Raw genomic sequence first — 19,192 nt, forward strand, 5'->3', positions numbered from 1 at the left:
TAAATGATAACTCTCGTCCACAAAGATATTGAGGGAAGGCAACGAAGAGGATTTGAAAGCAAGGTAGAATTGCAGGAAACAGATTTCAGGAGGTAGATTCGAATCGCCTTTAAAGCACAGGAAAACCGGCAAAACCTCGACAATGATGCCCTTGGCCAAAAAGGGCGTATGCGTTTTTTCCTGAATATATTCAGGAAAAAACGCATACGCCCTTTTTGGCCAACCAAGCAACCTGGACAGGCAAATCAGCGCTACAAAGAAGTCTCGCTTCCCATCGGTCAAAAGTGCCATGCTGAATAAACTGTCAAAATCAGACATGCAGGACAGGCCATGGAGAAACGGGAGCCTTGCTGCGCTGATGGGCGGGATGTAAATTGCCAACAGCCACTCTGCAGAAGTGTACGGTGTGTCCTGAAACATCTAAAAAACTCAGCTTAGAGAGCATAGGGCACTTCCACTCATGGGCGTATAAATTGGGAAAACTAAAAATCAGCAAGACACAGGCACCCCAAGTTTAGGGTTGCTCTGTTGACAAGAACCTCCACTTCGTTACACCTTAAATATCCCAGGAAAGACAAAAATGGATAAAGAAGTTGTGGTCCTTATGTACAATGGAATATCACTCAGCCATGAAATCAATGTCATAAGGCTAGTAGCAGCATGATGAGTGGATTTAGGTCTACGACGATTCTAAGTGAAATAAGTCACACAGAAAAAGACACTTATCATAAGATATCACTTATAGAGGGAATGGAAAAACCGCTACACTTGAACTGAATTACAAAACAGAACAGAGTCACACGTTTAGAAAACACGCTATGGCTGCTGAACGGGAAAGGTGAGGTGGGGTGATGCATAAAACAAGGGTTTCAAATTAGCTCAGATACCGTTCCATAAACCCAATATGTAATAGAGAAGACCTACTCCTCGCTCAGTGAACTGGACTCAACACCCCCTATTCACCGCCCAAGAATATATCTGACTAGTAAGAATCTTAAAACCTATGTATTGATATCTCTCTGTAAGTGAGTCAAGTGGGTGTAAAGCGGCAGAAACACAGCAGTGAAAAGCAGCTAAACCCCGTTATAAAAATCAATTACTTTTAAAAACCCGTGAAACAAAGACAGTGAAAGAGAGAGAAATTCTTACCAAATTCGTTCAGGGGCTGTGATGCCACCTGGATTGACCATATCTAGACCCACAGCTGATTGAGACATAAGGGTGGACACTCTTGGGGCTGAGAGGTTTGGTGAGGTTGGGGGAGCAAACGCAGACCCTTTAAAGGAATACTGCGTGGTACCCATCCCATGGGTCCCAAATCTCCAGCTTCAAGGGCATCTTCCTATATCGAAAACATGCATGAGAAACCCAAAAGATGGTACACCGTGTGATCGGGAAAGGTGTCTAAAACGCACCTCATTTCTCATCTCCTTGTGCTCGGGTTCGCCATTCCAGCCGCTTTACTAGCAATCTCCCTCCTTGGAGAATCAGCACCTTTAACCTCCTGTTCCGTACAGGTGGCAATTTGTCCTGAGGATGAACAGGAAGAGGGGGAACCAATGAGAGACTAGCTCTAGGTGTTGGGACAGGCACAGCTCACTCTATTTTCCCATCAGGAAGAAGAATTAACCACAGGCTCAGCCTGCCGTCCGGGACCAGAATAGGGCCTGAAGCAATCCTGCGCTTTTGCGGCCAGCTCCCAAGAAAGCGAGTTGAAAAATGGAGCTCAGGGGCCCTGCAATTCACAAACCTGCAGAGTTATAAATGATAACTCTCGTCCACAAAGATATTGAGGGAAGGCAACGAAGAGGATTTGAAAGCAAGGCAGAATTGCAGGAAACAGATTTCAGGAGGTAGATTCGAATCGCCTTTAAAGCACAGGAAAAGCGGCAAAACCTCGACAATGATGCCCTTGGCCAAAAAGGGCGTATGCGTTTTTTCCTGAATATATTCAGGAAAAAACGCATACGCCCTTTTTGGCCAACCAAGCAACCTGGAAAGGCAAATAAGCGCTACAAAGAAGTCTCGCTTCCCTTCGGTCAAAAGGGCCATGCTGAATAAACTGTCAAAATCAGACATGCAGGACAGGCCATGGAGAAACGGGAGCCTTGCTACGCTGATGGGCGGGATGTAAATTGCCAACAGCCACTCTGGAGAAGTGTACGGTGTGTCCTGAAACATCTAAAAAACTCAGCTTAGAGAGCATAGGGCACTTCCACTCATGGGCGTACAAATTGGGAAAACTAAAAATCAGCAAGACACAGGCACCCCAAAGTTTAGGGCTGCTCTGTTGACAAGAACCTCCACTTCGTTACACCTTAAATATCCCAGGAAAGAGAAAAATGGATAAAGAAGTTGTGGAACTTATGTACAATGGAATATCACTCAGCCATGAAATCAACGTCATAAGGCTAGTAGCACCATGATGAGTGGATTTAGCTACGACGATTCTAAGTGAAATAAGTCACACAGAAAAAGACACTTATCATAAGATATCACTTATAGAGGGAATGGAAAAACCGCTACACTTGAACTGAATTACAAAACAGAACAGAGTCACACGTTTAGAAAACACGCTATGGCTGCTTAACGGGAAAGGTGAGGTGGGGTGATGCATAAAACAAGGGTTTCAAATTAGCTCAGATACCGTTCCATAAACCCAATATGTAATACACAAGACCTATTCCTTGCTCAGTGAACTGGACTCAACACCCCCTATTCACCGCCCAAGAATATATCTGACTAGTAAGAATCTTAAAACCTATGTATTGATATCTCTCTGTAAGTCAGTCAAGTGGGTGTAAAGCGGCAGAAACACAGCAGTGAAAAGCAGCTAAACCCCGTTATAAAAATCAATTACTTTTAAAAACCCGTGAAACAAAGACAGTGAAAGAGAGAGAAATTCTTACCAAATTCGTTCAGGGGCTGTGATGCCACCTGGATTGACCATATCTAGACCCACAGCTGATTGAGACATAAGGGTGGACACTCTTGGGGCTGAGAGGTTTGGTGAGGTTGGGGGAGCAAACGCAGACCCTTTAAAGGAATACTGCGTGGTACCCATCCCATGGGTCCCAAATCTCCAGCTTCAAGGGCATCTTCCTATATCGAAAACATGCATGAGAAACCCAGAAGATGGTACACCGTGTGATCGGGAAAGGTTTCTACAACGCACCTCATTTCTCATCTCCTTGTGCTCGGGGTCGCCATTCCAGCCGCTTTACTAGCAATCTCCCTCCTTGGAGAATCAGCACCTTTACCCTCCTGTTCCGTACAGGTTGCAATTTGTCCTGAGGATGAACGGGAAGAGGGGGAACCAATGAGAGACTAGCTCTAGGTGTTGGGACAGGCACAGCTCACTCTATTTTCCCATCAGGAAGAAGAATTAACCACAGGCTCAGCCTGCCGCCCGGGACCAGAATAGGGCCTGAAGCAATCCTGCGCTTTTGCGGCCAGCTCCCAAGAAAGCGAGTTGAAAAATGGAGCTCAGGGGCCCTGCAATTCACAAACCTGCAGAGTTATAAATGATAACTCTCGTCCACAAATATATTGAGGGAAGGCAACGAAGAGGATTTGAAAGCAAGGCAGAATTGCAGGAAACAGATTTCAGGAGGTAGATTCGAATCGCCTTTAAAGCACAGGAAAAGCGGCAAAACCTCGACAATGATGCCCTTGGCCAAAAAGGGCGTATGCGTTTTTTCCTGAATATATTCAGGAAAAAACGCATACGCCCTTTTTGGCCAACCAAGCAACCGGGAAAGGCAAATCAGCGCTACAAAGAAGTCTCGCTTCCCATCGGTCAAAAGGGCCATGCTGAATAAACTGTCAAAATCAGACATGCAGGACAGGCCATGGAGAAACGGGAGCCTTGCTACGCTGATGGGCGGGATGTAAATTGCCAACAGCCACTCTGGAGAAGTGTACGGTGTGTCCTGAAACATCTAAAAAACTCAGCTTAGAGAGCATAGGGCACTTCCACTCATGGGCGTATAAATTGGGAAAACTAAAAATCAGCAAGACACAGGCACCCCAAAGTTTAGGGCTGCTCTGTTGACAAGAACCTCCACTTCGTTACACCTTAAATATCCCAGGAAAGAGAAAAATGGATAAAGAAGTTGTGGAACTTATGTACAATGGAATATCACTCAGCCATGAAATCAACGTCATAAGGCTAGTAGCAGCATGATGAGTGGATTTAGCTACGACGATTCTAAGTGAAATAAGTCACACAGAAAAAGACACTTATCATAAGATATCACTTATAGAGGGAATGGAAAAACTGCTACACTTGAACTGAATTACAAAACAGAACAGAGTCACACGTTTAGAAAACACGCTATGGCTGCTTAACGGGAAAGGTGAGGTGGGGTGATGCATAAAACAAGGGTTTCAAATTAGCTCAGATACCGTTCCATAAACCCAATATGTAATAGAGAAGACCTACTCCTTGCTCAGTGAACGGGACTCAACACCCCCTATTCACCGCCCAAGAATATATCTGACTAGTAAGAATCTTAAAACCTATGTATTGATATCTCTCTGTAAGTGAGTCAAGTGGGTGTAAAGCGGCAGAAACACAGCAGTGAAAAGCAGCTAAACCCCGTTATAAAAATCAATTACTTTTAAAAACCCGTGAAACAAAGACAGTGAAAGAGAGAGAAATTCTTACCAAATTCGTTCAGGGGCTGTGATGCCACCTGGATTGACCATATCTAGACCCACAGCTGATTGAGACATAAGGGTGGACACTCTTGGGGCTGAGAGTTTTGGTGAGGTTGGGGGAGCAAACGCAGACCCTTTAAAGGAATACTGCGTGGTACCCATCCCATGGGTCCCAAATCTCCAGCTTCAAGGGCATCTTCCTATATCGAAAACATGCATGAGAAACCCAGAAGATGGTACACCGTGTGATCGGGAAAGGTTTCTAAAACGCACCTCATTTCTCATCTCCTTGTGCTCGGGGTCGCCATTCCAGCCGCTTTACTAGCAATCTCCCTCCTTGGAGAATCAGCACCTTTAACCTCCTGTTCCGTACAGGTTGCAATTTGTCCTGAGGATGAACGGGAAGAGGGCGAACCAATGAGAGACTACCTCTAGGTGTTGGGACAGGCACAGCTCACTCTATTTTCCCATCAGGAAGAAGAATTAACCACAGGCTCAGCCTGCCGCCCGGGACCAGAATAGGGCCTGAAGCAATCCTGAGATTTTGCGGCCAGCTCCCAAGAAAGCGAGTTGAAAAATGGAGCTCAGGGGCCCTGCAATTCACAAACCTGCAGAGTTATAAATGATAACTCTCGTCCACAAAGATATTGAGGGAAGGCAACGAAGAGGATTTGAAAGCAAGGCAGAATTGCAGGAAACAGATTTCAGGAGGTAGATTCGAATCGCCTTTAAAGCACAGGAAAAGCGGCAAAACCTCGACAATGATGCCCTTGGCCAAAAAGGGCGTATGCGTTTTTTCCTGAATATATTCAGGAAAAAACGCATACGCCCTTTTTGGCCAACCAAGCAACCTGGAAAGGCAAAAAAGCGCTACAAAGAAGTCTCGCTTCCCATCGGTCAAAAGGGCCATGCTGAATAAACTGTCAAAACCAGACATGCAGGACAGGCCATGGAGAAACGGGAGCCTTGCTACGCTGATGGGCGGGATGTAAATTGCCAACAGCCACTCTGCAGAACTGTACGGTGTGTCCTGAAACATCTAAAAAACTCAGCTTAGAGAGCATAGGGCACTTCCACGCATGGGCGTATAAATTGGGAAAACTAAAAATCAGCAAGACACAGGCACCCCAAAGTTTAGGGCTGCTCTGTTGACAAGAACCTCCACTTCGTTACACCTTAAATATCCCAGGAAAGAGAAAAATGGATAAAGAAGTTGTGGAACTTATGTACAATGGAATATCACTCAGCCATGAAATCAACGTCATAAGGCTAGTAGCACCATGATGAGTGGATTTAGCTACGACGATTCTAAGTGAAATAAGTCACACAGAAAAAGACACTTATCATAAGATATCACTTATAGAGGGAATGGAAAAACCGCTACACTTGAACTGAATTACAAAACAGAACAGAGTCACACGTTTAGAAAACACGCTATGGCTGCTTAACGGGAAAGGTGAGGTGGGGTGATGCATAAAACAAGGGTTTCAAATTAGCTCAGATACCGTTCCATAAACCCAATATGTAATACACAAGACCTACTCCTTGCTCAGTGAACTGGACTCAACACCCCCTATTCACCGCCCAAGAATATATCTGACTAGTAAGAATCTTAAAACCTATGTATTGATATCTCTCTGTAAGTGAGTCAAGTGGGTGTAAAGCGGCAGAAACACAGCAGTGAAAAGCAGCTAAACCCCGTTATAAAAATCAATTACTTTTAAAAACCCGTGAAACAAAGACAGTGAAAGAGAGAGAAATTCTTACCAAATTCGTTCAGGGGCTGTGATGCCACCTGGATTGACCATATCTAGACCCACAGCTGATTGAGACATAAGGGTGGACACTCTTGGGGCTGAGAGGTTTGGTGAGGTTGGGGGAGCAAACGCAGACCCTTTAAAGGAATACTGCGTGGTACCCATCCCATGGGTCCCAAATCTCCAGCTTCAAGGGCATCTTCCTATATCGAAAACATGCATGAGAAACCCAGAAGATGGTACACCGTGTGATCGGGAAAGGTTTCTACAACGCACCTCATTTCTCATCTCCTTGTGCTCGGGGTCGCCATTCCAGCCGCTTTACTAGCAATCTCCCTCCTTGGAGAATCAGCACCTTTACCCTCCTGTTCCGTACAGGTTGCAATTTGTCCTGAGGATGAACGGGAAGAGGGGGAACCAATGAGAGACTAGCTCTAGGTGTTGGGACAGGCACAGCTCACTCTATTTTCCCATCAGGAAGAAGAATTAACCACAGGCTCAGCCTGCCGCCCGGGACCAGAATAGGGCCTGAAGCAATCCTGCGCTTTTGCGGCCAGCTCCCAAGAAAGCGAGTTGAAAAATGGAGCTCAGGGGCCCTGCAATTCACAAACCTGCAGAGTTATAAATGATAACTCTCGTCCACAAAGATATTGAGGGAAGGCAACGAAGAGGATTTGAAAGCAAGGCAGAATTGCAGGAAACAGATTTCAGGAGGTAGATTCGAATCGCCTTTAAAGCACAGGAAAAGCGGCAAAACCTCGACAATGATGCCCTTGGCCAAAAAGGGCGTATGCGTTTTTTCCTGAATATATTCAGGAAAAAACGCATACGCCCTTTTTGGCCAACCAAGCAACCGGGAAAGGCAAATCAGCGCTACAAAGAAGTCTCGCTTCCCATCGGTCAAAAGGGCCATGCTGAATAAACTGTCAAAATCAGACATGCAGGACAGGCCATGGAGAAACGGGAGCCTTGCTACGCTGATGGGCGGGATGTAAATTGCCAACAGCCACTCTGCAGAACTGTACGGTGTGTCCTGAAACATCTAAAAAACTCAGCTTAGAGAGCATAGGGCACTTCCACTCATGGGCGTATAAATTGGGAAAACTAAAAATCAGCAAGACACAGGCACCCCAAAGTTTAGGGCTGCTCTGTTGACAAGAACCTCCACTTCGTTACACCTTAAATATCCCAGGAAAGAGAAAAATGGATAAAGAAGTTGTGGAACTTATGTACAATGGAATATCACTCAGCCATGAAATCAACGTCATAAGGCTAGTAGCACCATGATGAGTGGATTTAGCTACGACGATTCTAAGTGAAATAAGTCACACAGAAAAAGACACTTATCATAAGATATCACTTATAGAGGGAATGGAAAAACCGCTACACTTGAACTGAATTACAAAACAGAACAGAGTCACACGTTTAGAAAACACGCTATGGCTGCTGAACGGGAAAGGTGAGGTGGGGTGATGCATAAAACAAGGGTTTCAAATTAGCTCAGATACCGTTCCATAAACCCAATATGTAATAGAGAAGACCTACTCCTTGCTCAGTGAACTGGACTCAACACCCCCTATTCACCGCCCAAGAATATATCTGACTAGTAAGAATCTTAAAACCTATGTATTGATATCTCTCTGTAAGTGAGTCAAGTGGGTGTAAAGCGGCAGAAACACAGCAGTGAAAAGCAGCTAAACCCCGTTATAAAAATCAATTACTTTTAAAAACCCGTGAAACAAAGACAGTGAAAGAGAGAGAAATTCTTACCAAATTCGTTCAGGGGCTGTGATGCCACCTGGATTGACCATATCTAGACCCACAGCTGATTGAGACATAAGGGTGGACACTCTTGGGGCTGAGAGGTTTGGTGAGGTTGGGGGAGCAAACGCAGACCCTTTAAAGGAATACTGCGTGGTACCCATCCCATGGGTCCCAAATCTCCAGCTTCAAGGGCATCTTCCTATATCGAAAACATGCATGAGAAACCCAAAAGATGGTACACCGTGTGATCGGGAAAGGTGTCTAAAACGCACCTCATTTCTCATCTCCTTGTGCTCGGGTTCGCCATTCCAGCCGCTTTACTAGCAATCTCCCTCCTTGGAGAATCAGCACCTTTAACCTCCTGTTCCGTACAGGTGGCAATTTGTCCTGAGGATGAACAGGAAGAGGGGGAACCAATGAGAGACTAGCTCTAGGTGTTGGGACAGGCACAGCTCACTCTATTTTCCCATCAGGAAGAAGAATTAACCACAGGCTCAGCCTGCCGTCCGGGACCAGAATAGGGCCTGAAGCAATCCTGCGCTTTTGCGGCCAGCTCCCAAGAAAGCGAGTTGAAAAATGGAGCTCAGGGGCCCTGCAATTCACAAACCTGCAGAGTTATAAATGATAACTCTCGTCCACAAAGATATTGAGGGAAGGCAACGAAGAGGATTTGAAAGCAAGGCAGAATTGCAGGAAACAGATTTCAGGAGGTAGATTCGAATCGCCTTTAAAGCACAGGAAAAGCGGCAAAACCTCGACAATGATGCCCTTGGCCAAAAAGGGCGTATGCGTTTTTTCCTGAATATATTCAGGAAAAAACGCATACGCCCTTTTTGGCCAACCAAGCAACCTGGAAAGGCAAATAAGCGCTACAAAGAAGTCTCGCTTCCCTTCGGTCAAAAGGGCCATGCTGAATAAACTGTCAAAATCAGACATGCAGGACAGGCCATGGAGAAACGGGAGCCTTGCTACGCTGATGGGCGGGATGTAAATTGCCAACAGCCACTCTGGAGAAGTGTACGGTGTGTCCTGAAACATCTAACAAACTCAGCTTAGAGAGCATAGGGCACTTCCACTCATGGGCGTATAAATTGGGAAAACTAAAAATCAGCAAGACACAGGCACCCCAAAGTTTAGGGCTGCTCTGTTGACAAGAACCTCCACTTCGTTACACCTTAAATATCCCAGGAAAGAGAAAAATGGATAAAGAAGTTGTGGAACTTATGTACAATGGAATATCACTCAGCCATGAAATCAACGTCATAAGGCTAGTAGCACCATGATGAGTGGATTTAGCTACGACGATTCTAAGTGAAATAAGTCACACAGAAAAAGACACTTATCATAAGATATCACTTATAGAGGGAATGGAAAAACTGCTACACTTGAACTGAATTACAAAACAGAACAGAGTCACACGTTTAGATAACACGCTATGGCTGCTTAACGGGAAAGGTGAGGTGGGGTGATGCATAAAATAAGGGTTTCAAATTAGCTCAGATACCGTTCCGTAAACCCAATATGTAATAAACAAGACATACTCCTTGCTCAGTGAACTGGACTCAACAGCCCCTATTCACCGCCCAAGAATATATCTGACTAGTAAGAATCTTAAAACCTATGTATTGATATCTCTCTGTAAGTGAGTCAAGTGGGTGTAAAGCGGCAGAAACACAGCAGTGAAAAGCAGCTAAACCCCGTTATAAAAATCAATTACTTTTAAAAACCCGTGAAACAAAGACAGTGAAAGAGAGAGAAATTCTTACCAAATTCGTTCAGGGGCTGTGATGCCACCTGGATTGACCATATCTAGACCCACAGCTGATTGAGACATAAGGGTGGACACTCTTGGGGCTGAGAGGTTTGGTGAGGTTGGGGGAGCAAACGCAGTCCCTTTAAACGAATACTGCGTGGTACCCATCCCATGGGTCCCAAATCTCCAGGTTCAAGGGCATCTTCCTACATCGAAAACATGCATGAGAAACCCAGAAGATGGTACACCGTGTGATCGGGAAAGTTTTCTAAATCGCACCTCACTTCTCATCTCCTTGTGCTCGGGTTCGCCATTCCAACTGCTTTACTACCCATCTCCCTCTTTGGAGAATCAGCACCTTTAACCGCCTGTTCCATACAGTTTGCAATTTGTCCTGAGGATGAACGGGAAGAGGGGGAACCAATGAGAGACTAGCTCTAGGTGTTGGGACAGGCACAGGTCACTCTATTTTCCCATCAGGAAGAAGAATTAACGACAAGCTCAGCCTGCCCCACAGAACCAGAAAAGTGCCTGAAGCAATCATGCACTTTTGCGGCCACCTCCCAAAAAAGCGACTTGAAAAATGGAGCTCAGGGGCACTGCAATTCACAAACCTGCAGAGTTATAAATGATAACTCTCGTCCACAAATATATTGAGGGAAGGCAACGAAGAGGATTTGAAAGCAAGGCAGAATTGCAGGAAACAGATTTCAGGAGGTAGATTCGAATCGCCTTGAAAGCATATGAAAAGCGACAAAACGAGGACAATGATGCCCTTGGCCAAAATGGGCGTATGCGTTTTTTCCTGAATATATTCAGGAAAAAATGCATACGCCCATTTTGGCCAACCAAGCAACCTGGAAAGGCAAATCAGCGCTCCAAAGAAGTCTCGCTTCCCAGCGGGCAAAAGGGCCATGCGGAAAAAAAGTGTCAAAACCAGAAATGCAGGACCGGCCATGGAGAAATGGGAGCCTTGCTACGCTGATGGGCAGGATGTAAATAGCCAACAGCCACTCAGGAGAAGTGTACGGTGTGTCCTGAAACATCTACAAAACACAGCTTAGAGGGCATAGGGCACTTCCATTCATGGGTGTATAAATTGGGAAAAGTAAAAATCAGCAAGACACAGGCACCCCAAAGTTTAGGGCTGCTCTGTTGACAAGAACCTCCACTTCATTACACCTTAAATATCCCAGAAAAGAGAAAAATGGATAAAGATGTTGTGGTCCTTATGTACAATGGGATATCACTCAGCCATGAAATCAATGTCATAAGGCTAGTAGCAGCATGATGAGTGGAGTTAGGTACGACGATTTTAAGTGAAATAAGTCACACAGAAAAGGACACTTGATAAGCAAGAAAAACTACAATCCTGCAGTCTATGGACCAAAAACCACATTTACAGAAAGACAGAGAAGATGAAAAGGCAGATGGCTATGTACCAGATGAAGGAACAAGAAAAAAACCCAGAAAAACAACTAAATGAAGTGGAGATAGGCAACCTTCCAGAAAAAGAATTCAGAATAATGATAGTGAAGATGATCCAGGACCTCGGAATAAGAATGGAGGCAAAGATTGAGAAGATGCAAGAAATGATTAACAAAGACCTAGAAGAATTAAAGAACAAACAAACAGAGATGACCAATACAATAGCTGAAATGAAAACTACACTAGAAGGAATCAATAGCAGAATAACTGAGGCAGAAGAACGGATAAGTGACCTGGAAGACAGAATGGTGCAATTCACTGCTGCAGAACAGACTAAAGAAAAAAGAATGAAAAGAAATGAAGACAGCCTAAGAGACCTCTGGAACAACATTAAATGCAACAACATTCGCATTATAGGGTTCCCAGAAGGAGAAGAGAGAGAGAAAGGACCAGAGAAAATATTTGAAGAGATTATAGTCGAAAACTTCCCTAACATGGGAAAGGAAATAGCCACCCAAGTCCAGGAAGCGCAGAGAGTCCCATACAGCATAAACCCAAGGAGAAACACGCCGAGACACATAGTAATCAAAGTGGCAAAAATTAAAGACAAAGAAAAATTATTGAAAGCAGCAAGGGTAAAACGACAAATAACATACAAGGGAACTCCCATAAGGTTAACAGCTGATTTCTCAGCAGAAACTCTGCAAGCCAGAAGGGAGTGGCATGATATACTTAAAGTGATGAAAGGGAAGAACCTACAACCAAGATTACTCTACCCGGCAAGGATCTCATTTAGATTTGATGGAGAAATCAAAAGCTTTACAGACAAGCAAAAGCTAAGAGAATTCAGCACCACCAAACCAGCTCTACAACAAATGCTAAAGGAACTTCTCTAAGTGGGAAACACAAGAGAAGAAAACGACCTACAAAAACAAACCCAAAACAATTAAGAAAATGGTCATAGGAACATACATATCAATAATTACCTTAAACGTGAATGGAATAAATGCCCCAACCAAAAGACATAGACTGGCTGAATGGATACAAAAACAAGACCCATATATATGCTGTCTACAAGAGACCCACTTTAGACCTAGGGACACATACAGACTGAAAGTGAAGGGATGGAAAAAGATATTCCATGCAAATGGAAATCAAAAGAAAGCTGGAGTAGCTATACTCATATCAGATAAAGTAGACTTTAAAATAAAGAATGTTACAAGAGACAAGGAAGGACACTACATAATGATCAAGGGATCAATCCAAGAAGAAGATATAACAATTGTAAATATTTATGCACCCAACATAGGAGCACCTCAATACATAAGGCAAATGCTAACAGCCATAAAAGGGGAAATCAACAGTAACACAATCATAGTGGGGGACTTTAACACCTCACTTACACCAATGGACAGATCATCCAAAATGAAAATAAATAAGGAAACAGAAGCTTTAAATGACACAATAGACCAGATAGATTTAATTGATATATATAGGACATTCCGTCCAAAAACAGCAGATTACACGTTCTTCTCAAGTGCACACGGAACATTCTCCAGGATAGATCACATCTTGGGTCACAAATCAAGCCTCAGTAAATTTAAGAAAATTGAAATCATATCAAGCATCTTTTCTGACCACAAAGCTATGAGATTAGAAATGAATTACAGGGAAAAAAACGTAAAAAAGACAAACACATGGAGGCTAAACAATACGTTACTAAATAACCAAGAGATCACTGAAGAAATCAAAGAGGAAATAAAAAAATACCTAGAGACAAATGACAATGAAAACACGACGACGCAAAACCTATGGGATGCAGCAAAAGCGGTTCTAAGAGGGAAGTTTATAGCTATACAAGCCTACCTAAAGAAACAAGAAAAATCTCAAGTAAACAATCTACACCTAAAGAAACTAGAGAAAGAAGAACAAACAAAACCCAAAGTTAGCAGAAGGAAAGAAATCATAAAGATCAGAGCAGAAATAAATGAAATAGAAACAAAGAAAACAAAGCAAAGATCAATAAAACTAAAAGTTGGTTCTTTGAGGAGATAAACAAAATTGATAAGCCATTAGCCAGACTCATCCAGAAAAATAGGGAGAGGACTCAAATCAATAAAATCAGAAATGAAAAAGGAGAAGTTACAACAGACACCGCAGAAATACAAAGCATCCTAAGAGACTACTACAAGCAACTTTATGCCAATAAAATGGACAACCTGGAAGAAATGGACAAATTTTTAGAAAGGTATAACCTTCCAAGACTGAATAAGGAAGAAACAGAAAATATGAACAGACCAATCACAAGTAATGAAATTGAAACTGTGATTAAAAATCTTCCAACAAACAAAAGTCCAGGACCAGATGGCTTCACAGGTGAATTCTATCAAACATTTAGAGAAGAGCTAACACCCATCCTTCTCAAACTCTTCCAAAAAATTGCAGAAGAAGGAACACTCCCAAACTCATTCTATGAGGCCACCATCACCCTGATACCAAAACCAGACAAAGACACTACAAAAAAAGAAAATTACAGACCAATATCACTGATGAATATAGATGCAAAAATCCTCAACAAAATACTAGCAAACAGAATCCAACAACACATTAAAAGGATCATACACCACGATCAAGTGGGATTTATCCCAGGGATGCAAGGATTCTTCAATATATGCAAATCAATCAATGTGATACACCATATTAACAAATTGAAGAATAAAAACCATATGATCATCTCAATAGATGCAGAAAAAGCTTTCAACAAAATTCAACACCCATTTATGATAAAAACTCTCCAGAAAGTGGGCAAAGAGGGAACCTACCTCAACACAATAAAGGCCATATACGACAAACCCACAGCAAACATCATTCTCAATGGTGAAAAACTGAAAGCATTTCCTCTAAGATCAGGAACGAGACAAGGATGTCCACTCTCACCACTATTATTCAACATAGTTCTGGAAGTCCTAGCCACGGCAATCAGAGAAGAAAAAGAAATAAAAGGAATACAAATTGGAAAAGAAGAAGTAAAACTGTCACTGTTTGCGGATGACATGATACTATACATAGAGAATCCTAAAACTGCCACCAGAAAACTGCTAGAGCTAATTAACGAATACGGTAACGTTGCAGGATACAAAATGAATGCACAGAAATCTCTTGCATTCCTATACACTAACGATGAAAAATCTGAAAGAGAAATTATGGAAACACTCCCATTTACCATTGCAACAAAAAGAATAAAATACCTAGGAATAAACCTACCTAGGGAGACAAAAGACCTGTATGCAGAAAACTATAAGACACTGATGAAAGAAATTAAAGATGATACCAACAGATGGAGAGATATACCATGTTCTTGGACTGGAAGAATCAACATTGTGAAAATGAGTATACTACCCAAAGCAATCTACAGATTCAATGCAATCCCTATCAAATTACCAATGGCATTTTTTACGGAGCTAGAACAAATCATTTTAAAATTTGTATGGAGACACAAAAGACCCCGAATAGCCAAGGCAGTCATGAGGGGAAAAAATGGAGCTGGAGGAATCAGACTCCCTGACTTCAGACTCTACTACAAAGCTACAGTAATCAAGACAATATGGTACTGGCACAAAAACAGAAATATAGATCAATGGAACAAGATAGAAAGCCCAGAGATTAACCCACACACCTATGGTCAACTAATCTATGACAAAGGAGGCAAAGATATACAATGGAGAAAAGACAGTCTCTTCAATAAGTGGTGCTGGGAAAACTGGACAGCTACATGTAAAAGAATGAAATTAGAATACTCCCTAACACCATACACAAAAATAAACTCAAAATGGATTAGAGACCTAAATGTAAGACTGGACACTATAAAACTCTTAGAGGAAAACATAGGAAGAACACTCTTTGACATAAATCACAGCAAGATCTTTTTTGATCCACCTCCTAGAGTAATGGAAATAAAAACAAAAATAAACAAATGGGACCTAATGAAACGTCAAAGCTTTTGCACGGCAAAGGAAACCATAAACAAGACGAAAAGACAACCCTCGGAATGGGAGAAAATATTTGCAAACGAATCAACGGACAAAGGATTAATCTCCAAAATATATAAACAGCTCATTCAGCTCAATATTAAAGAAACAAGCACCCCAATCCAAAAATGGGCAGAAGACCTAAATAGACCTTTCTCCAAAGAAGACATACCGACGGCCACGAAGCACATGAAAAGATGCTCAACATCACTAATTATTAGAGAAATGCAAATCAAAAGTACAATGAGGTATCACCTCACTCCTGTTAGAATGGGCATCATCAGAAAATCTACAAACAACAAATGCTGGAGAGGGTGTGGAGAAAAGGGAACCCTCTTGCACTTTTGGTGGGAATGTAAATTGATAGAGCCACTATGGAGAACAATATGGAGGTTCCTTAAAAAACTAAAAATAGAATTACCATATGACCCAGCAATCCCACTACTGGGCATATACCCAGAGAATACCATAATTCAAAAAGACACATGCACCCAAATTGCAGCACTATTTACAATAGCCAGGTCATGGAAGCAACCTAAATGCCCATCAACAGATGAATGGATAAAGAAGTTGTGGTACATATATACAATGGAATATTACTCAGCCATAAAAAGGAACGAAATTGAGTCATTTGTTGAGAAGTGGATGGATCTAGAGACTGGCATACAGAGTGAAGTAAGTCAGAAAGAGAAAAACAAATATCGTATATTAATGCATGTATGTGGAACCTAGAAAAATGGTACAGATGAGCCAGTTTGCAGGGCAGAAGTTGAGACACAGATGTAGAGAATGGACATATGGACACCAAGGGGGGGAAACTGCGGTGGGGTGGGGATGGTGGTGTGCTGAATTGGGGGATTGGGATTGACATGTATACACTGATGTGTATAAAAGTGATGCCTAATAAGAACCTGCAGTATCAAAAAACAAACAAACAAAACAACTAATACTAAACTTTCATTGGGTTATTTGTATGGAAATATGTTAATATAAATGTTTCAGACTTTACATGAAATTTCTAAAAATCTTATATTTGTATTTGTATGGAGATATGTATGGAAATATGTTAATATAAATGTTTCAGAATTTACATGAAATTTCTAAAAATCTTAAAAAAATAAAAAATTTAAAAAATAAATAAATAAATAAATAAACTCAAAATGGATTAAAGACCTAAATGTAAGACCAGACACTATCAAACTCTTAGAGGAAAACATAGGCAGAACACTCTATGACATCAATCACAGCAAGATCCTTTTTGACCCACCTCCTAGAAAACGGAAATTAAAAAGAAACATAAACAAATGAGACCTAAGGAGACTTAAAAGCTTTTGCACAGCAAAGGAAAACGTAAACAAGACGAAAAGGCCACCCTCAGAATGGGAGAAAATATTTGCCAATGAAGCAGCTGACAAAGGATTAATCTCCAAATTTTACAAGCAGCCCATGCAGCTCAATATCAAAAAAAAAATAAAACAAGCAACCCAATCCATAAATGGGCAGAAGACCTAAATAGACATTTCTCCAAAGAATATATACAGATTGCCAACAAACACATGAAAGAATGCTCAACATCACTATCATTAGAGAAATGCAAATCGAAATTACAATGAGGTATCACCACACATAGGTAAGAATGGCCATCATCAAAAAAATCTACAAACAATAAATGCTGCAGAGGTGTGGAAAAAAGGGAACCCTCTTGCACCGTTGGTGGGAGTGTAAATTGATACAGCCACTATTGAGAACGGTATGGAGATTCCTTAAAAAACTAAAAATAGAACTACCATATGACACAGCAATCCCACTACTGGGCATATACCTGGAGAAAACCATAATTCAAAAAGAGTCATGTTCCACAATGTTCATTGCAGCTCTATTTGCAATAGCCAGGACATGGAAGCAACCTAAGTGTCCATCAACTGATGAATGGGTAAAAAAGATGTTGCACATCTTCAGTATAAAATGGAATATTACTCAGCCATAAAAAGAAATGAAATTGAGTTATTTGTAGTGAGATGGATGGACCTAGAGTCTGTCATACAGAGTGAAGTAAGTCAGAAAGAGAAAAACAAATACTGTATGCTAACACATATATGTGGAATCTAAAAAGAAAAGGAAAAGAAATGGTTGGGAAGAACCTAGGGACAGGACAGGAATAAAGACACAGACATAGAGAATGGACTTGAGGACATGGGGAGGGGGAAGGGTAAGCTGGGACGAAGTGAGAGAGTGGCATGGACTTATATATACTACCAAATGTAAAATAGCTAGCTAATAGGAAACAGCTGCATAGAAGAGGGAGATCAGCTCAGTGCTTTATGACCACTTAGAGGGGTGGGATAGGGAGAGCGAGAGGGAGACACAACAGGGAGGAGATATGGGGATATATGGATATGTATAGCTGATTCACTTTGTTCTAAAGCAGAGACTAACACACCATTGTAAAGCAATTATAGTCCAATAAAGATGTTAAAATTAAATAAATAAATAAATAAATAATTTATGCCCCCCCCCTCCAAATTAAATCTTTTTTAAAAATAAATAAATAAAAAAGAGCACTCAATGACATGGAACGCTAAACCTAAGTATTTTCAGTACTATAGTAAATGTAAATGGATTAATATCTCCTATTAAAGTGTAATTTTTTATATTATGTGCAACTAAATTTTTTTCACAATATACAGGTAAAATAAAAGAATTACATTAGAAAGGAGAAAACATTCCATGTATTTAAAAACAATAAAACAATAAGCATATAATATGCATCTTAGATATAAGTAGTCTTTAAGTTCAGAAAAATTTGTCATTATTGTAATTAGTATTATTATACCAATTTCTTTAAAACATTTTAATACTTTTTGTACTTGAAAAAATATTTTAAAATTTTTTCTTCGCTCTTTTGCGGTCTAATACATGGTAAGTATTTAGGTGCTAACATAACTTAAAAATATATTTTGATTTTTTACAGCCGAACAAAACTGAATCAAGAAGAAATAGATAACTTGAGCATACTGATCACTAAAAGCAAAATAGAGGGCTTCCCTGGTGGCGCGGTGGTTGAGAATCTGCCTGCCAATGCAGGGGACACGGGTTCGAGCCCTGGTCTGGGAAGATCCCACATGCCGCGGAGCAACTGGGCCCGTGAGCCACAACTACTGAGCCTGAGCGTCTGAAGCCCGTGCTCCGCAACAAGAGAGGTCGCGATAGTGAGAGGCCCACGCACCGTGATGAAGAGTGGCCCCCGCTCGCTGCAACTAGAGAAAGCCCTCGCACAGAAACGAAGACCCAACACAGCCAAAATAAATAAATAAATAAATAGAATTTTTAAAAAAATAGAATCTGTAATTTAAAAAAACTCCCTACCAACAGAAGTCCAGGATCAGATGGTTTCACAGGCAAATTCTACCAAATATAAAAAGCAGAACTTACACTGATTCTTCTCAAACTCTTCGAAAAGATTGAAGGGTAAGGAATACTTCCAAAGACATTCTATGAAGCCACTATCACACTGATATCAAAAACAGATGGGGAGGGGGGACTTCCCTTGTGGCACAGTGGTTAAGAATCTGTCTGCCACTGCAGGGGACATAGGTTCGAGACCTGGTCTGGAAAGATCCCACATGCCATGGAGCAACTAAGCCTGTGTGCCACAAATACTGAGCCTGTGCTCTACAGCCCACGAGCCACAACTACTGAGCCTGATAGCCACAACTGCTGAAGCCCACGCACCTAGAGCCCATGATATGCAACAAAAGAAGCCACCACAATGAACAGCCTGCACACCACAACGAAGAGTA

The 19,192-nt window shown here is 41.8% G+C and overlaps 1 long non-coding RNA gene across 1 annotated transcript; it reads right to left on the reverse strand.

Annotated features, from left to right (window-relative positions):
• Nucleotides 1–1,415: 1,415 nt before the first annotated feature.
• LOC130704712 (uncharacterized) lies at nt 1,416–8,558 on the reverse strand. Its single transcript, XR_009005156.1, has 5 exons — nt 8,456–8,558; nt 6,696–6,810; nt 4,936–5,050; nt 3,176–3,290; nt 1,416–1,530 (listed from the first exon to the last, which is right to left on the reverse strand). It is a non-coding gene; the product is annotated as an uncharacterized LOC130704712 (long non-coding RNA).
• Between the last annotated feature and the right edge of the window lie 10,634 nt (nt 8,559–19,192).

The sequence above is a fragment of the Balaenoptera acutorostrata genome, chromosome 14, assembly GCF_949987535.1.
Source record: "Balaenoptera acutorostrata chromosome 14, mBalAcu1.1, whole genome shotgun sequence".
In the NCBI taxonomy this organism is placed as follows: domain Eukaryota; kingdom Metazoa; phylum Chordata; class Mammalia; order Artiodactyla; family Balaenopteridae; genus Balaenoptera; species Balaenoptera acutorostrata.